The 11546-nt window shown below is 36.1% G+C and overlaps 1 protein-coding gene across 3 annotated transcripts in view; it reads right to left on the bottom strand.

Annotated features, from left to right (window-relative positions):
- The window catches only part of TSHR (thyroid stimulating hormone receptor), a 154224-nt gene that overhangs the window by 52657 nt on the left and 90021 nt on the right, over positions 1-11546 (bottom strand). The gene's annotated exons all lie outside the window — the stretch shown is intronic.

The raw sequence follows: 11546 nt of genomic DNA, 5'->3' as shown, positions 1-11546 counted from the left end.
GAGGAGTATGAGGGGAGGGGCAATAGAAGAGCGAGGGAGAGAGACAGAGAGAAGAGGGGGTCTGACTTCCCGCTGAGGTTGGAGCCTGAGATCCCTACTCTGAGGGGAAACCAAGAGTCAAAGGTCAGAGGCTCAACCAACTGACCAACCCAGGCACCCCTATTTTATCTTGTTGAAAATAAAAAAAAAAAGAAATAAAAGGCATACAAAAATTCCTCAAAGAAAACCCAAAGGAATATATATTCTATATAATAATATATATATAATTATAATAATGCAGCACCAGATAGTCTGCTTAAATCTTCAAATACGATCTTTTCTGGAGTAGAGAGACCTAGCTGTGTCAGAGAAATATTTGAGGATCTTCAAGCTTATTGATTAGAGAAGCCCAGCCTTGGAGATGAAAGGGTATAACCAGGGACTGGGTATACTTATCACTCAGGATGGTTCTACCAGCAAGGAGGTAGGAGAACTGACTTAAGTGAAATGGGGAATAATCATCCTCATTTTGCAGACAAAACAACGAGGACACATTTAGCAAGGGTAAATGACTCATCTTCTATTACATAGAAGCAATCCTGGGCCTTAACCTAGGACTTCTAACTCCAAATGCTGTCTTTTTTATTATCTTTTTTTTTAAGTGATGTTTAAAGGAGATCATCCACCAGAACTAAAGGGAAATTTAAATAGTCATTATTGGTTAATTTCCCTTCTTTGGATTTCAAATAAAATGAATATTTAAATGACAGGAGTAACAGTGACTCTAAGTGCAATGATTTCACAAACTAGCAGATCACTAATTTAGCACACATTACGTTCATTTAATCATATGACTAGATTCTGGTCTTTTTCTTCTTCTGAGAAACATTTGTTAATTCTTGATAAAAGCAAAGAACAGAGAAATTGTCTTGTTCAAAGCAGTTCACCTTGTGGTAGACACTTAGCACACTAACTTGTACCCCAAAGAGTATGGGAAATCATCAAAGTGACACAAGAGTCCCCAGGTTGGGGAGAGAGGCAAAAGGAAGAGAAATGAAGGCTTAAATCCTTTGGCTATAAAGAATTTTCCAACTTATTTCCTTCCATTATCTTGGGGCCCCCTTCCCCCTCAACCATTCAACTGGCACTAGATTGTGGCACTATGATCCTCACAGCCTTCAAGATATTTGCCTATACCCTCAACACCCCCAGTTCATTAGGAGAAAGCAAGCCAAGCTGGGAAACAAATTGAGGGCAAAAATGAAGCTGACTTGGTTTTTCACCTGCAAAGATGGGGCCACAGGAGATGAGAAGGCTGCAGCTTGCATGGGCAAGGACTCCTAACTGCAAGGATACCAAATTGGAATGAGACATCTGAAGAGAAGAGAAGCTGCCCCAGCCGGCATAGTTGGAATTGTAAGAAATACAAATACAATAATGGGTAAGACTATGTTGTGTAAAACAAGAAACCGAATGTGAATAACAGCCAAAAACCTAGCTCTCGGCCAGCCCCCAGCTTCTTTTCAACTCTTACTTCAATTTGATTTTCAATTTTTTTCTAGTCTGCTTTTAAGTGCCAATAGTTCCAAAAAAGGGGAGGGGCGGGTAGGCCACTCTGTCTAGTCAAAGACAGACTAGGTCTGCTAGCTCTAGTGGGGAGAGTGAGGAGAGATTCATTAAAACTAAAGGAATACTTATTAGACATTTATTATGTGCAACATTACTGGGTGTTCTGGGAGGTAGAAGTAGCAACTAATTATTTAACGACTTTATCTTTTTTTTTAAGATTTTATTTATTCATGAGAGACACACAGAGGCAGAGAGAGAAGCAGGCTCCATGCAGGGAGCCCAACATGGGACTCGATCCAGGGTCCCCAGGATCAAGCCCTGGGCTGAAGGTGGCACTAAACCGCTGAGCCACCCGGGCTGCCCTATTTAATGACTTTTAAAAAAAGGTACAGCTATGTGTTAGCAAAGCCGTAATTTTGTTACCTTAAATACCTTAAATGCTACACAGTACTGAGGTGAAAACTGGCACTAAGAATTAGGTAAATTAATTTTAAGGTAACATTTTCTGATTGGCTCTTATCACATAAAGTCATCATGTAGTATTTTTACATCAAGATTTAATTTTAAGATTGTGTATATTGAAGGAACCCTTAATTTTTAAAAAGTTTATTTCATTTGACTCTAAAGATAATACATATACATTGTAAAAAGTTTTAAACACATTCACAACAAAAAGATTTAAAACCTCTCATCATTTTGGGATACAAAGAAAAACAGTTTTTTTTTCTGTCTTTAAGTATGTTTTATGTTTTAAAACAGCATTATGTCAAAAGTAATTCCTCTGGGATTAAACAGTCAATTACAACAGATTTCTAATGGTTGCTCAGTATTTCATATTAAACCCTTCTCCTAGCTAAGCATTTGAGTAGTTTCCAAATTTTTGCTGTTATAAATTAACTCTGAGACAAATGGCTTTTATGTAAATTCCATCTCACTCTGTCTATTTTCTTAGGGAAAATGTATAGAATTGGAATTAGTTAAAAAGTATAAAGTCTGTCAAAGCTCTTGGTGTATACTAGATCCTTAGCTTCTAAAGTCCTGATTTTTAGACTAACAGTAACTTTTCAGTAATAGTCTATAAATTCAGAGAAAAAGTTATTTCCAAATTATCAAGACTTTTCAATGAGAGAAATCTTTATTCTACTTTGGTAATTATCAGTGAAGTATTTCACCACTAGCACTCTGTAATTAAGGGAAAAATAATCTATAACTGAAAGGTGATATTCATGATATTAATGCATCTTTTAATTTATTGCAGAATTAAATAATAGAAGTTAATTAAAGAGAGTTTGTATCTTTAGAGTTTTAAAGCAGATTGAAGAAAATGTAGGTTTACTACCAGATTTTCTACTTGAAATAGGACATTAAAAAAGTGATTTTCCAAATTGCCTGGAAGATGCATACAGCTAATTGCATGATTATCTAATGATCAGACTAAGACCGGTACTCTTGAAACCCCCAATAAATCCACTTGACTCAATTTAATGAAGCAGTGAATAGTAAATCTTATTACACTGCCATAAATCACACTTTTTATTTACCTAGTTATAGAATTTTTTTTACTTGTGATTTTTAAAACGTCCACATGAAAGTAAAAACATCCTTCTGATGGTAGCATTTTCTTTATTTCTGTTTTTAATTGAAGAGATACTGTGGTTTTGTGTTAGTTTTGAAGGCAGACACTCTTACTGTCAAATTCTGACTCAGAAAATTCTTAGCAGAGTAAATTTGGGCAAGAACCCTGTAAGGTATGTGTTACCATCTTTATTTTATATAGTGGAAACTGAGAGTGAGATTAAGTAGGCTAAGATATGTGAAGCACTTTTAGCAGAGTTCTTGCCCATAAAAAGTATTTAGTAATTGGTAGCTGCTGTTAGGAGTAACAAAGGCAACAATCCATGTGCTATTGGCTTCTTTATAGAAAAGATAAAATAGAAGATGGAAGTGGCCAGTGTTTCATCATTTTACTGGTGTAAGTCTTTACCAAATATATATTTAGGGGGGCACCTGGATGGCGAAGTTGGTTGAGTGTCTGACTCTTGGTTTCAGCTCAGGTTGTGACAGGGTTGTGAGGTGCAGTCCTGAATGGTTATTCATGTTTAGTGTGGAGTCTGCTTGAGATTCTCATTCCTGCTCCCTCTGCCCATCCTGCTCATGTTCTCTCCCTTTTTCTCTCTCTCAAATGAATAAATGAATCTTTGAAAAACAAAGTATATTTTGAGGGCCACACTATATCCCAGCTGAAGTTTAAAACCCAGGAGGACTGATTTGTGTCCACTTAAGACTCTCAATACTTTGTAAAGAAACCTGCCACTCTTGGAACTTTCTCTTACAAATCCTCAATGCCTTTTATTCATTGTTAACTGAGATATAATTGCTACCTCTTCTGGATATCTGTTGCTGTATAATAAATTACCCCAAACTAAGTGGCTAAAGTAACCATTTTATTATATAGCTCACAATTTTGTGGATTAGGATTTTAGGGAGTGGTAAACTGGGCTTTTTTCCTGCTTCATGTGGCATCCACTGGGATCATTGGTTGTTTTTTAGCTGTTATCGGGGTCAATATAGACAGTCTAAGATAGCTGTGCTTCTATGCCTGGCCCTTTGAAGGTGATTGTTAGAAAGCTAGGCTTGGGGACACCTGCATGGTACAGCTGGTTAAGTGATGACCTCTTGGTTTTGTCTCAGGTCTGATATCAGGGTCATGAGATTGAGCCCCATATAGGGCTCTATGCTCAGTGCAGAGTCTGCTTAAGTTTCTATCTTTAAAAAAGAAAAAGCTAAGCTCAGGTAGGCCCTTCTCTATCTCCTTATAATAATTCAGGGCTTTCCCATGTGGTCTCCCCTTCAGCAGAATTCTTACACAGTGACTTAAAACTCCAAGCATCTAAAGCAAAAGCTGCCAGTTCTCTTAGAAACAGGGCCTAAAAATGCATATCACTTCCACTGTAGTCCATTAAAATACTGGACAAACATTTCAAAATTTGACAAAACCAGAAATTGATAGGCTCAGGAAGTCCAGAAAGCCCCAAGTAGATTAAATAGAAAGAAAATGTCGGGACACCTGGGTGGCTCAGCGGTTTGGTGCCTGCCTTCAGCCCAGGGCGTGATCCTGGAGACCCAGGATTGAGTCCCATGTTGGGCTCCCTGCATGGAGCCTGCTTCTCTCTCTCTGCTTCTCTCTCTGCCTGTGTCTCTGCCTCTCTTTCTGTATCTTTCATGAATAAATAAATAAAATCTAAAAAAAAAAAGTAGGAAAGAAAATGTCAACTAGGTATATTATTTTGAAAACCAAAGTCATAAAGTCTTAAAAGCAGCCAGAGAAAAAGGACATGTTTCTGTGGGAGAACAATGATAAGAACAGGAATGACTCATCAGAAACAATGGAGGCCAGATGACATCGAAAGGTATCTTCAAAGGGCTGAAACAAACTGCCTTGCCAGAATTCCATACCCAGCTAAAATAATTTTCAAATATTAAGGTAAAATAAAATTATCTTCAAATAAAGAAAGCTGAGAAAATCTGTTGCCAGCAGAACCACACTAACATGCTAAAAGAAGTCCTTCAAGTTAAAGGAAATGATTGGATCTATGGCAGGAATTAAAACTGGAAACTTTAAATATGTGTGTATATATAAGAGACAAGTTTCTCTTTACTCAAATTCTTTGAAAGTCAGAACTTAAAAATTTTAGTAATGTACTCTGGTATTTATAACCTATATAGAAATTTAATGTATGATAAAAAATACCACAAAATTTGGGAGGAGGTAAATGCTATAATAATTTAAAACATGGGTATTGGTATAATAAGCCTTCTTGGTAGACTATGATAAATGAAGGATACATTTTATAATCCCTTGAATAACCACAAAAAATATTACAAAGAGTGAAAAAGTTAGAAGATAAAGTTGAATAAAATACTAAAAAACATAAGCAAAACCAAACTGATTAATCCAAAAGAAGACAAAGGAAGCAAAAGAGAACAAAGAAGACAAATAGAAAACAAATTAGAAGATGACAGATTTCGATCCAATTGTATCAATAATTGTAGTAAATGCAATGGACTTACTCCAATTGAAAGGTAGAGATCATCAGATTGGATATAAAAGCAAGGTCCAATTACATAAAATATATATAAAGACCATAGAGTTATGGAACCCGTTTTTTTACTTTTACTGTAAACTTACAGTAGCTACTTCAGAGAATTGGTGCAGATTGAGTAAATATGTGTTGAATGTTTAGCATAGTGTTGGGACACAATAGGTTCTCAATTAAGGATAGCTGAACATATGTGAGTCCGTACACACATATACCAAATGTTCTATCACTCAGATTTCTCATTAATTCAGACTGGCCTTCTAGTTCAATTCATTATTTTAAAGGAGCACTTTGAGAATATACCTAATTGTTCCATTTTGGGGCTTTGATTTGATAGTTTCTTTGCAATTAGGTGTGGGTGATTGGTACATTTAGCATACTGCCTTGTGGAGACTATTATCATTACACATTTGTATTGTTATCACAAATTTTAAGTTTTATAGAGCAAAAATAAGTGATTCAATGATAGATTCAGGTGAAGAATCTAATGTAGATGGGGGTGGAATCAAGGGTATGTATAAGTAATATTCAGGAAGAAAGATAAATAATTATTATAGTTAGTAGGCAAAGAGAGAAATGAAAAAACTTTGCAGACACAGGCAAAAGCATTTGAAGGCCGTCAGGTGGGGAAGATCTTGGATTGTTCAAGGAATTAAAGAATACAGGTGTGCAAGAATGGAGCAAGATGAAGAAGCAGAGGTGGGCGGGGTGGGGTGGGGGGCAGATGTAGTCTAGGGCATGGAAGTTTTCACTGAAACCCTTGGATTTATCCTAAGAGCAAAATCACTGGCTATTGTGCAGAAATGGATTAGAGGAAGTCTAAACTGGAAAGATGAGTTAAGCTATGAAATTACTGTACTTCAAGAAATTATGATGGCTTGTGCAGGGGTTGTGCAAATACAAAGTTTTTTGTATATTCGAGTAGTAGAATCAACAGGAAATGGTGAAGGATTAGTAGGGGGTGATAAGGAAAGAAGGTACAGTGATACTCTTAGGTATCTGGAATTTGCAGTAAGATAAATGGATGTGCCATGTACCAGCTCAGCAAATAGTGGAGGAGTGGTGGATTTCCTTTTGGAGCATTTAAGTAGTGAGATACGTGGGAGACATCTCAGAGGAGACATTAAGGAGACTGATAGGTAAATGGCCTAATGCAAAAAAGAGATGACTACACTAGGTATATAAACTTGAGAATAGTTGGATAAGGTCACATGGGGAAGAATCATAGAGTAAGAAGAGAAGATACAGCCTTGGGCCATATGGAACCCCAATGTTTAAAAGTGAGGAAGGAGAATGAGCCAGTGAAAGACCAATATGATAGAGGATGACCAGGAGTGTGGAATCAGAGGCCAAAGGAAGAAGGTTCAGGCAAGAATGAAATGATCCAGTATTTTGAATCCCGTGTACAGCGGTATGACCACAGGAATGGTCATGTATGTGTACAGGAATGTGTATGTGTATGTGTACAGGAATGACCACAGTTTTAGCACAATGTTAAACATAACTGTACTTAACTAAATGAATACATAGCTCTTTATCTTTGGAAAGCCAGCTCTAGGTCACCAATGATTTTAGCGCATATTTTCTACCATCTCAATTCCTATCAGAGAGCACAATCTAAGCAAGAACTGGGAAGCCAGCTAATAGGAGAAGTACAGTGCATTAGCAGGAGAAGGTTGAAAAAGCAGTGAAGGGATGGTGAGAAGTGGGGATGATGAGCTACGACTCCTCCTGTGGCTCTAACTCAGCCTATTTACCAAATCATGTCACTGAAAAAGGGACAGGGAGAAGGAGGGCAGCTGAGGAAGGCCATCCATGCAACAGAGTAACATTATGTTTTGAACTACTAATGTTAGCACTGAGGCTTTTCAGTAAGTGCTAGCAATATGCAATGACATTGACCCTCAGCACGCCTTAGTTCAGTATCTATTCTTGCAGCAAACCCAACCTGGTAAGGGACTCTGCTTCATAAATAAATCAGAGGGCTTTAGTTCTCTGCTGGGGAGTGCCAGGGAAGTTGGGCTGAAGATGAGTAGATGAGACAAATCATTCTATATTAACATTGGGTTTCATGCTTTCTATCTATTTCAATTCTTTGAGGGAAGGAGAGGAGAGGATTTTTTAGCTCTGTTTCTCTCATGCAAATAGCGTAATGCTTTGTTTCTAGCCATTGCTTAACAAATGATTACAGAATAAAGATGTTAAGCATTTGTGTGGTAGGAATCCAAAAGTTTTTACTTACCTTTGTGCCAACTAAAACTATTTATAGGTAATAATGTAGAATATATATTAGGCAAATCTGAGAATGCAAGATGCATTCTTTTCTCTTTTTTTGTAAAGATTTTATTTATTTATTCATGAGAGAAAGAGAGAGAGAGAGAGAGAGAGAGAGGCAGAGACACAGGCAGAGAGAAGCAGCCTCCATACAGGGAGCCCGATGTGGGACTGGATCACTGCACTCCAGGGTCGTACCCTGGCCAAAGGCAGAGGCTTAACTGCTGACCCACCCAGGGGTCCTAAGAAATGCATTATTTTCCCATTTTCTGAGATAGCAGACTGAATACCTCATACACACATAAGAGAAATATCCTTTTAAAAATCCACTTCCAAATTCATCCTCTTTTTAGTATTTAATAGTTTTCTTTGACCTACGAAATAAACTCTTTTGCTCAGAGGGAGAAAATTGGTATATCTAAGAGAAATGTTAACAACTAGAATCTTTATGAGGAAAAGGCCATAATGATAACAAAACAGTTGATTTTAAGAGCTGCAGGGTGTATATAGAGCTTTGTTACAAGTTAGTTTCTTTGATTTTTTTGGAGAAAGGGGCAGAGAATCAAGATGATATAATAAATGAACATTATATTTGGAGTCTGAAGATTTGGTTTTGAATTTAAACTATTGACCTTACTGACCTAGATTCTCAATTCTCTTAGATATTGGTTGTACTTTCTTTGGTTTCAACTTACAGCTCCTTTATAAATTTCTTGTGAAAGCTATATAAATAATTTATTTTTAGCCTTCATTTCTAACCTATGTCTTTTTAAAGCTATACACATTTTCTTCTACCTATGACTTTAACTACATCTCATGATTTTGATTTGTTATATTTTTATTGTCATTTAGTTAAAATTGTTTTCTATCATCTATTGTGATTTCTTCTTTGACTTATCATTATTTAGAAGTGACTGTTTACTAGTCAGAGAACATACTTGATTTTGATTTTTGAAAACTATTGAGACTTGCTTTTGTAGCCTTACCTATGTTCACTTTTGATAACTGTTCCATGTGTCCTTGAAAAGAATACGTACTTTGCAATTGTTGGATACAATATTTTATACAAGTCAATAAGGATAAGTTTGCAAATTATGTTCTTCAAACCTTATTAATTTCTTATCAGCATTATTTACTTTTTTGGTATGCATGTTCTATCAGATAAAGCTGTGTTGAAACAAATCCCCACTATGATGGTGGATTATCTATTTTTTCAGTTCTGTTAATTTCTGCTTTACATGGTTTGAAGCTATACTTCTACAGATAAAATTTAGAATCATTGTATCTTTCTGTAGTAATTCTTTTTATCAATAAAATTTCCCCTTTTATATATATAGTAAGACTTCATGGTTAATATACAGTGGTATACTTATATCCATTTTCTCTTGGTTATTGTTTGCATGTTAATATTTTTATCCATACACTTTCAGTCTTTCAATATTGTTGTGCATAAAGTATATCCCTTATTAGCAACATACAGTTTAATTTTATTTTTATTAACCTATCTGGAAATCTTTGTATTGTAATCTGAATATTAAGTCCTTTTACATTTAATGCAGTTAATGTAAATACTTATTGAATACTTATTATTTGGGGTTAAATCTATTTGTTTCATAATTTCTTTATTCTAATTTCTTGCTCCTTTGGTATTTTTTTTTATGAGACAGAGAGAGAGAGAGAGAGAGAGAATAAGCAGGGGAGAAGCAGAGGGAAAGCAGACTCCCCACTGAGCATGGAGCCTGACACCCTGAGATCATGACCTGGGCCAATGTCAGATGCTTAACCCACTGAGCCACCCAGGTGCACCTTGTATTATTTAATTTTTATTCTATTCCTCGTTACTAGTAGCTTGTTATCTATTCTTTTGCAATTATTTTAGTTGTTGCTTTATGGATTAAAACATGTATTCATTATTTATTAATACTGTTACCATTTCTCAGACAATGCAAGAACTTCAGAACACTCTAACACTATTTATAACCCTCCCATCCTTTGTTTATTTAGCATCGTGTATCTTAATTCTGCAGATATATGTAGTCCTTGCTTTGCATGGTTCCAATATGCATAATATTCGTTAACATTATTTAGTTCAATTGAAATAATAGCTGGTCCAGACAACATGGTTCAAATGTGGCTACTGTAATATATTAACTGTGAATAATTGCACAAAGTATAAACTTTGCTGCTAGCTCTTCAATGTGTGCATCACTATGTAAATAACAGATGCATATCATGATAGGTGACCAATTACACCACATCTTTCAAAGTCATTGGTGATTGGTCACTGAGCATCTGTTATTCAGTTCATGCACAAACCGTAAAAGCTGTTTGTGCAGCTGTATTGTTTCCGTGGCTTCCAGTGATAAACCCATATGACATTTTATAAAAGTGGATAATTAAAAGTGGGAACTGGCCAGCAGAAATGAAAGGGCAGCAAAGAAACAAAACGTGATAATGCTGGAAGTGAAATTTGACTTAAATGTAAATGGAGTCATAGGAGAAATAGCTGACCATGTGAGTGTTGATACTGCCACCATTTGAGAGACACTAGATATTCAGTCAAAGGAACTTAATGAAAGCAAATTATTGACATCAATGAGAAAAGTGGTGGCAAATAAAAGAATGAAGATGTCCCAAAAGAAATATATTTTCTGCTGGATAAACAATCAGCTATCACTCTTGTTGCTACTTCTTTGAAAGTTTGTATGTATTTCCCTCCTTTGGCTGCTTTTAATAAGTTTCACTTTGTCTTTTTTTAAAAAAAAAGATTGATCGATTGATTGATTTGAGAGAGAGAGAGAGAGAGAGTGCATGAGTGTGGAGAGGGGCAGTGGGAGAGAGTTAGAGGAAGCAGACTCCTCACTTAGCAGGAGCCTAATGTGGGGCTCGATTTTAGGGTCCTGAGATCATGATCTGAGCCTAAACCAAGAGTTGGATCCTTAACTGACTATGCCACCCAGGCACCCCTTATCTTTGGTTTTTAATACCTTTCCCATGATGTCCCTTGATGGAGTTCTTTGTATTTATCCTATTGGAGTTTGTAGTATTTCTTATATATGCAATTTGATTCCCTTATGAGTTTTAGTAAATTATCTTCAAATACTGCTTCTATCACTCTTTCTCTCTCCTTCTTTTGAGACCCAATGATAGAGATGCTAGACTTTTTACTGTGCCATATATTTTAAAGATTTATTTATTTATTTGAGAGAGAGCAAGAGCATGCAAACATGCTGGTATGCAAGCATGGGGGCAGAGGGAGAGAATCTTAAGCAAAATCCCTGCTAAGCATGGTGCCCAATGTGGAGCTCAATCTCATGACCCATGAAGTCATGACCAGAGCTGAAACCAGGAGTCAGACACTCAACCGACTAAGCAACCCTAGAATCCCTACTGTGCCTATTTTTAAATTTTCTTTTTTTCTCCATGCTGCAGGCTGGATATATTCTTCTGACTTATCTTCCAGATTACTAATTCTCTTTTGAGCTGTATCTAATCTGTTGTTAAACTCATGTGTTTAGACTTTATTTCAGTTACTGAATTCTTAAGTTCTTTTTTCTATTTGATCCTTTTTACAGTTTCCAATTCTATTTTGAAATTCTCTATCTTCTCTTTCAAGTTTTGAAT

The sequence above is a fragment of the Canis lupus genome, chromosome 9 (genome assembly GCF_048164855.1).
Source record: "Canis lupus baileyi chromosome 9, mCanLup2.hap1, whole genome shotgun sequence".
Lineage (NCBI taxonomy): Eukaryota > Metazoa > Chordata > Mammalia > Carnivora > Canidae > Canis > Canis lupus.
Note: the sequence above shows the minus strand (reverse complement) of the source record. Positions and strands in the feature narration are given on the sequence as shown.